The sequence below is a fragment of the Octodon degus genome, unplaced genomic scaffold (genome assembly GCF_000260255.1).
Source record: "Octodon degus isolate 3935 unplaced genomic scaffold, OctDeg1.0 scaffold00077, whole genome shotgun sequence".
Classification (NCBI taxonomy): Eukaryota; Metazoa; Chordata; class Mammalia; order Rodentia; family Octodontidae; genus Octodon; species Octodon degus.
In genome coordinates, this window is record NW_004524653.1 from 5,988,751 (window position 1) to 5,997,446 (window position 8,696).

Below are 8,696 nucleotides of genomic sequence, written 5' to 3' on the forward strand. Positions count from 1 at the left end.
CCATGTACCAAAGAGCAGAGAGCAAAGGGAGGGGTGGTAGCTCAGCCAGCCAGCCTCTCGCTCCTCAGACTGTAATGCAGATTACCTGCCCCAGGCCAGGTACAGCACCCACACCCACAATGATCAGTCACACACTCTAGGAGTTCCCCATGACTGCATGGAGCCTGAGGGGCAGACAACTAGACACAAATCATAATATTAGGGATATAGCTCAGCAGCATAATTGACTGCCTGGCAAGCTCAAGGTCCCAAGTTTGATCCCCAACACCAAAAACAAAGAAAAAAGAAATAAGGAATCCCCATTTGTATTGAACACCAGATTAAGAAAGCTGCTAGATATATATATATATATATATATTTTTTTTTTTTTTTTTTTTTTTTTGTGGAACTGGGGATTGAACTCAGACCCTTGCGCTTGCCAAGTGCTTATTCTACTGAGCCATCTCCCTGGCCCCTGCTCTATAATTTTAATAAATTATTTTAAATGAATTTCTGCGAAGGCTTAGGACTTACCAAAATCGATTATATATGTTTCTTTCTAGAGACCTTGGGATTGAAGGAAAAAATTTTGTAAGATACCTTGGTCAGGACTCCTTCAGTTAGAGCAGTACCTACTCAAGTAGGCTTAAGCAAAACAGGAAGATTACGTGGTTTACACAGCTGAAAAGACAGTGGGGAAGCCGAGGGCGGTGGTGGATGCCTGTGATCCCAGCAGGATCGCCATGAGTTCAAGGCCAGCCTGGGCTGCATAGTTCAGTGCCAAGATAAACACAGTGAGACCCTGTCTCAAAAAAACAAAAACAAGCTGGCACTTGGCCTCAGGCGTGACTGTATCCAGGTGTTCAGAGTACTGTGCTGTGTGCCCTGTATTTCTCAGGCGGTCTTCTTTTTATTTATGTGTGTATTTTTTGATACCAAGACTCAAACTCCCAGCCTTGCTAGGCAGGCGCTGTGCCAATGAGCTACATCTCCAGCCAGGCAGCCTTTATGTGCTAGGTCCAAGACCCACAGACGTAATGTTTCCCAGCTTCCAGTCTGGCATCCAGAGGGAATATTTTTCTCCTAGGAGTTACTAGGTTAAAGACGCCCCTGGATTCTGTCCTTGAGGCCCCGGGGGACTCTCTTCCTAGAAGAAAGACTCTCCCACCTGGGTAGGTGGCTGAGAGAGGATACCACTGATGTGGCAGCATCTTTTTTTTTTTTTTTTTTTTTCAGGCTTCACAAGGTTTCTTTGTTTGACAGCAGGGTGGGTCGGCTGCTGGCCTGACCCATGTTCTACAGGGCCGCGCGGCGGCCTCGTCGGTGCTGGCCTCAGGGACCGCAGCAGGACGGCTCAGCCGGACGCACTGTTTCGAGGCTTCGTGCTCATTTCGCTCGTGGGCCTTTCTCGATGGGCTTGCCAATGTCCTTGCCCCTGAGCTTGAGGCCGATGGCTCTCTCAATTTTGCCCAGAACCTGGTTATTTGGAATGGCCCGTCCACTCTCATAATCTGCGATGACTTGTGGCTTCTCGTTGATTTTCGTGGCCAGGTCCTTCTGCGTCAGCCCGTTGCTCTGCCGGCCCCGCTGGATCACTTTGCCCACCTCCAGGGTCACCCGGTCGTGGTGCAGCTCCTCCGTCTCCCGGTCCAGCTTGGCTGTGTTCTTGGTGATCGAGTGCTGCTTGTTCTGCCCGGCAGCCCATTTCTTGGAGGTCTCCACATCTTCACCTCGTCTCTGGGCTGCTAAGATGGCCTCCGCGACGCGACGTCCCCGCGCCGCCTCCCCGCTTCCGGCCTGTGGCAACATCTTGCAGCTGTGTAGCAACAAGCTTGCACATGGGAGCAGCAGCGAGAGAAAGGAGGGTGGGGAGGAAAAGGGAAGGCCTGGACTATGGAGATTTGCTGAGCCACCAGACACCCCTGGTCAGCCTTATCCCAGCCATCCGGTTATGTGAGATCATTCTGTACCCTTAGTGCTGGAGTCCAGTTCTCCCCTGCTTTACATGTGTAACACATTTTCTATATTTTTTTCTTGCATAAAAATATACTGTATGGGGCTGGGGAGATGGCTCAGTGGAATAAGCACTTCCCTAGCAAGTGCAAGGATCTGAGTTCAATCCCCGGTTCCGCAAAAAAAAACAAAAAAAAAAAGTATGAGCCAAGGTTCTGCGCAGCTCACTAGCTCCCAGTGGGCGCACCCGTCCCTGGGAAATGAGTTTTCTTAGTCCCTCTTCGCAGATGAGGAAGCTGAGGCAGGGAGATTAAAGCGTTCACGGGCACAGCAGGGTCAGGTCTCACATGTCGCAGCTGTCTCTTCTCCTGCCTGGAGGAGCCACCGCTCCTGTTGGCATGGCTTGCAGCTACCCCGAGCTGCAGGCATGCTCAGACTTCTGACCAGCAGAGCCACTGACAGCATGCAGGTGTTATCCCTGGGTCTTTTTACAGGTAAGGGTACAAGGTGCTTTAGACTGTGAGGGCTGCTGTGCTCCAGGAATGAAGTCCCAACCAGCCAGCGATGGCAGCCTGTGCTCCGCGCGTGTGTCTTCGTCTCCTCAGGCTGCCAGCATGAAATAACAAACTGTGGTGGTATAAACAACAGTAAAGTATTTCTTCACAGTTGTGGAGACTGGAAGCCCAAGATCAGGGTGCCAGCCTGTCAGTGTGTTCTCGTGCCGTTGCAGGATGCCCTCACCTGGCAGACAGCTGGCAGGTGCCTCTTCCTCTTCTTACAAAGCTGACAGCTCAACCCGCTTAGGGCCTCTGCATGTGACCTCTTGCCACCTCATTACCTTGTCATGGCCTGTCTCTGCAGGGGCTGAGCTTCTGTACAGGAATGGGGTCAGGGCCATTCAGACCTCAGCAGGATCCCGCTGCACAGAACAACCGGAAGTGCTAATGAACAGCACCACCTTCTGGGCCAGCCAAGTTCAAACTGCCACCCAGCAGCAGGAAGCCCAGGGGACTGAGGGATCTTGGTGGGGCTGTGTCCCCAAACCTGATGGAAAGAAGGGTAGGATGGACACACACCAAAGTCCATGTCCATTCTTAGAACTTCTGCCCATGTTGGCAGGGGTGTCCTGCAACAGCCAAGCCCTTGGTCACAGAGCTGAGCACACACCCAGCTCAAGAGTCAGAGAAGCTGACCCAGGGACAAGGACAGGGAGTGGCTCCAGGCCCAGCCACTGCATCCAGCATTGGGGTGATTCAGCAACTGCACTGCGACAGGAGCAGGAGATGCTGTGGCATCTGCTTCCCACCCACTCTCAAAGCCAGCCAAGAATCTTCCTGAATCCCACCCTAACCACAGATATACAAGAAGAGCTTTGGAAAGCATCACCTGGGCCTGGTCACATTGAGCTGAAGTGAAGCTGTCCCACTGTCCCACCTGGGAGACCTGTGAGGGCAGAGCCAGGTCTGTCACTTGTAGCACCAGCCTGTCACCTGGAAAGGCCACAGGCTGCTGCTGGAGAAGGTGAGGGGCCAGTGGGACTCCCACTGTGGTTAAGACAACTCTAGCAAGTAGTGCAGGTACTGAGCACAGAGCCCGCACCTGGGCCCAGCACCTGTCCTAGATTCAGGGAACGGAAGTTGCTCAAGCCAATTCCTTGTCATCAGTTGGAGCATGATGAGCCCAAGCTAACAGAACCAGGAGGGCATATGTGTCACTTCTCTCACTTTAGGAAAAACAAAATCAAAGAAGACAAAAACTGCATTTAATGATCTCAAGGCAGTCCTAGCCTGAGACTGTGGTTTCCAAGGAAATCAAGTGGCCACATCCAGGTGGCAGCTCCCAGCTTCCCTGCACCTCCTGCCCTGCACCCCATTTCCTGGACAGCAAGTTATGGAGAATAAAGTGGAAAGGGACAAATGAAAGGAAGTAGCCTTTGCCCTTGGTTTCCGTTCAGCCTCCGCACCCCCAGCTTTGCCTCGTCTCATTCCCTTGGCTCTCTCTGGGGTGAGGCCTGGAAGAGGCTGGCTTCCTCACGGACTCCCTCCTCTCTGCTTCCAGGCTGCCAGGGCCCTGGTTGTGAGCCACTTTCCCCCTGACCAGGCAGGAGAACTCCTCCTGTCGTACAGGCGCATCATTTACTCTGGAGCCCTGATTCTCACGTGGAGACAGTTTTGCCCCACCAGAGACATCTGGCAAATATTTGGAGGCATTTTGGTACAAGCTGGGTGAGGAGGAGCTCCTGGCAATGGTGGGTAGGGGCCAGGACACAGCCACCCTAACATACACAACGCAGCACTGCAGGCCTGGGTCGCAAGATCCGGTGGCAGGAGGACCAGCTCTTTTAGCAAGGGTACCTTCTTTTTGTTTTTATTTTATTTGTTATTTTTTTGGAACTGAAAATTGAATCCACACAGAGCTCCACTTTCTAATGTCTGTTTATTACTTTGAGGCAAGGTCTCAATAATTGGCTAAATTGCCCAACCTGGACTTGAACTTGCAATCCTCCTACCTCAGGCTTCCAGCGTGTTTGGGTTACAGGGGTGTCCCAACATGTCCAGCACTTACTCCTTTTTTGTGTGTGTGTGGTGGGATCGGGGATTGAGCTCAGGCCCTTGAGCTTGCCAGGCAAATGCTTAATTCTACTGAGCTACCTTCTTGGCCCCTAACTTGCTCCTTCTACTGACCTCCTGGTTGTATTTTGAGACCAGGCCTCTTCTCCCATCGTGGTCTGACTCTGACAGGTCCTCCCACTGCAGACCCGGTGTCCACTGCTTGGGGATGGCAGCCTAGTGGTGCTAGGCTGGGCTAGGGAGTGTGTGGACCTCTGTTACAAGACACGCCTGTTTTGTGGGATCGGTGTAGTCCAGCACCTCCTGTGGAACATGCTGGCTATCTCTCAGAATACCCCCTGCCTCTCAGCAAAACTTGGCATCCTTGTTTTATACACACACACATGCACACGTACACGCACACCCTTGGATTCCTCCTTCCCCTCCACCCTTGAGCTATTACTTGGCTCTGATCTAGGGAAGGAGCCTCTAAGGAAGAGTGGAGGTGGAGATGAAGCTAATCTCAGGGTGGTTTCGGGCAGGAGGCAGAGACCTGCTGGAGATGGGTGAGGTGTTTCTGGCTGCCACAATACCTAGGGGATGACTGCATTGAGCGGGCGGCCAGGGATGACGTTCCTCTAATACGCGAGACCGCCCCGGCCTGGAAGAATTCCCTCTGCCTGGACAGCTTCCCAGTGCCGTAGGGGAGCACGAATCTCATGTCCCTAAGGCATTTGCCCTGCACCAGTCTGCAATTTACCTTGGCCTAGTTCCCAATGCCAATGAAGGCCACGTTGCATTTTTCTCTTAGAGCTCATTTTTATTATAATAATGGCCACACATACTCTTGGTTTTTCTTTTTTTTTTTTTTTTTTGCAAAACCAGGGATTGAACTCAGGTCCTTGCTCTTGCCAGGGAAGCGCTTATTCCACTGAGCCATCTCCCCGACCCCTTGGTTTTTCATTTTCCAACTAAAATTGGCTGTTTTGGGTTGGACTATGTGTCAGGATTTTTTATGTTGTCTCCCACCATAGAGCTCTCAAGCCTTTATATATGAGAGTAAATATTAATATTTTTATCCAGAAAAAAAAAATTCCTTCCGGGAAGACTTAACTGCCCTCCTCCTTATCATCCAAACCTAGATGAGGGCTCTGCACATCCTGTCGCATGACGCGCTCCATTCTAGTGCTCATCCCAAGGCCATTACGTCACTTTCCGTGTGTGTTTATTGCACATCAGACACCCCTTCCCTGTGAGCTTCAGGGCAGCAGGGACCATGAAGGCATTGTTCTTTGCCCAACTGCTTTGCTTGGCCTGTGTTCCAGGACACAGGAAATGATTGGTACATATTTGCTAGGTGACAGGGAAGAAACAGAAGGAAAGGAGAGCATTTCAGTCCTTGGAAAATACTAAATAACATTGAGGTTCCACTGGGAATTGAATGAATACACTTTGGAGTCACTAGCTTCTGTTGAGGTGTTGACAGCCATATTATGCTAATTTGGGTGTTTACCATTTAAAACCTTGAAAAGTGAATTTAAAAGCTGTTGCCTTATTAAGGGAGCCAACAGAATTGGCAAACATGATTGTCCTCCCCCCACACACAGACGTGAAAGCCGTCCTTTCAACAGATTGTGCAACAGCACCTGCCCTACAGGAAGAGCCACTCACCTGTCAGGCGATTCCAGAGCTGTGGACAAGGCATCAGAGGAGGTAGGCAGAGAGCAGAGGAGTGCTGGACACAGTGTGAGGGTTGGTGTGTTACGCAAACATGTCAGTTCCTGGTGACAAATGGCACCATGGGGCCGGGGGTGGTGGCCTCCCCCAAAGCAGTTTGACACTCGATGACTGGGGGCTGAGCGGGGAGCATGTTAATGCCATGGCCATAAATCTGGGACATTAAGATGTGTCATGCCAGGGTCAAGTCAGTCCCCAAACCTGTCAAAACAGCCCAGGTCACTGTGTGTAGAAGGAATGTTGGCCTGACCTGCCCTCGAGCTGCATGTCCTTACTGTAGTGGTCGCGACCCCAGGAGCAGGGTCATCTAGATGGCTTTAGAGTCTTCCTCCTAAATCACAAATGGAGGGAATGAACTAGGCAGAGAACTTGCACAGTGGGCAAGTACACAAGGGGAAAAATCGCCCCTTCCCTCAATAACCACAGTAAGATTTGACGGGATTTGTTTCTACGTGCATCTTCACCTGTAAAGATATGATCAGTCTACACATACAAGTTTTGCTTGGGTTTTTACTTCTTTATTTGGAAACAATGGTAGATGCAAAAGATGTTGTAGGGCTGGGCGTGGTGTGGTGTGTGCACGTGCCTTACCTGCCCAAGATCATGGGTCCCATGCCATCCCCCACAAAAAGGGTTGGCCGAAAGCACTGGGAGATCCATGTGCTCCCCAGCAGCCTCCAGTGTTCACAGACACACAACTAGTACAGACCTCTACGTGCTGTGGTGCAAATCTCTTTCACTTTTTATCCTAGTAAGGAAGCCTTTCTGTCTTCACAGATCCACTCTCCCAAGTCTGTCCTCATCCCCTGCAGTGGTGTGTGCCCTGCAGTAGGAGATATGGTTAAAACTTAGTGAATATCGAAGCCTTCTTTCACTCCAATCATCTTAACAGCTCTCACCTTACTCAGAGTCAAAGCCAAAGGCTTCACAAAGAGCTTCAACACCCAGCATGTTGGGGTCATCCTATCACCTGTTCCTGCCTCGCTGTGGTCCAACCACACGGGCCTTTTCTGGTTTTCCTGTCTAGATGTATCCGTGCCTCAGACATTGCATGGCTGCCCCTTCTGCCTACACTCTGCTCACCATCATCAATCCATATGACCCCGCCTCCTTCAGTCTTTGCTCCAATGTCACTTTCCCAATTGTGTTTCTATTCCCCTCTTATCTACCTCTGCTAGACCTTGGCTTCCCATTGAGCTATTCTGTTTTTTTCCCCACGGCATGCACAAGTTTTTGATAGGCTGAATAAAATGATGCTTTTATGTGTTACTTATTGTCTTCTCCCCCAACTTACTAGGCTGCGAGTTTCATAAGGAACTATCCCAATCATCTAGAATCCAGGGGTGCATAACAGGCTCAACAGGATGTTTATCTGTGAATAAATGCATAAGGATGACGAGATAGGTTCTGTGGTGGAATCCTCGCTCTGCCTCTTACATCTGGGTAACCTGAAACACATTACTTTCTATACTGTAGTTTCCTTCCTTTCAAATGGGGCAAGTGACCGTTAGCTGACAAGACTTGTGAGGATTACGTAACTTAATACAGGGAAAGAGCTGATCCAGTGTCTGACATAAAGAGATGATAGGGGCCAGGGCGATGGCTCAGTGGAATAAACACTTCCCTGGCAAGCACAAGAGCCTGAGTTCAGTCCCCAGTTCTGAAAAAAAAAAAAAAAAGTTATTTTATCACATTGTTTCAAATTAGATACAATAATTGATTTTTTAAAGCTAGCTAGATATTTCATTTTTTCACTGCTGATTTAGTTATTTTTGTATTGCTAAGATTTTTTTTTAATTTTATTTATTTGTGTGTGTGTGTGTGTGTGTGTGGCCAGCTCAGCCCACCAGGGGGCGGGGCTGGCTGGCATGTGGTGCTGGGGGATTGAACCGCGGTCCCTGTGCTTTGCTAAGCTTGTTCTAAGTAGGTGCTTTAGACCACTGAGCCATCTCACCAGCCCCATGTATTGCTAAGATATTCAACACTCAGAAGTTAAAGGAGGAAAAGTTTATTTAGCTGACAGTTTGTAGCAGCTTTAGTCCATAGTTGGCTGGCTCCAGAATAGGGCAGCATGGCAAAGTGGGATCATGGAGGAAAAGCACAGCAGGATAGGCAGGAAGCAGCAAGCAGCCAAAGCAGCAGCCTCCCTTTCCCTTTTATTCCATCCTGCAGGCTTTGTGGGTGGTGCCAGCCACACCCACATCTGTGCTAAGCCAGTGTAGTTATCACTGCCCTAATCCAGCACGACACACCGTGACTAGCCACAGCCCCACCTGTGACCATGTGAGGCACTAGGGGACAGCCAGACACAATCCATAGCATTCTGCTCCTGGTCCCCAAAAGATTCATACATACCCATTTATTCAAAATTCATTCAGTCCATCTCTAAACTTCACCAAAGTTCTGACAGATTGCACATTGCTGGAAAGTCCAAATCAAAACTATTCTGAAATTTAAGGCAAGCTCTTAGCTTTGAGC

The 8,696-nt window shown here is 49.9% G+C and overlaps 1 pseudogene; it reads right to left on the reverse strand.

Moving 5' to 3' along the window:
• Positions 1–1,214: 1,214 nt before the first annotated feature.
• Positions 1,215–1,788, reverse strand: LOC101572559 (annotated as a pseudogene).
• Between the last annotated feature and the right edge of the window lie 6,908 nt (positions 1,789–8,696).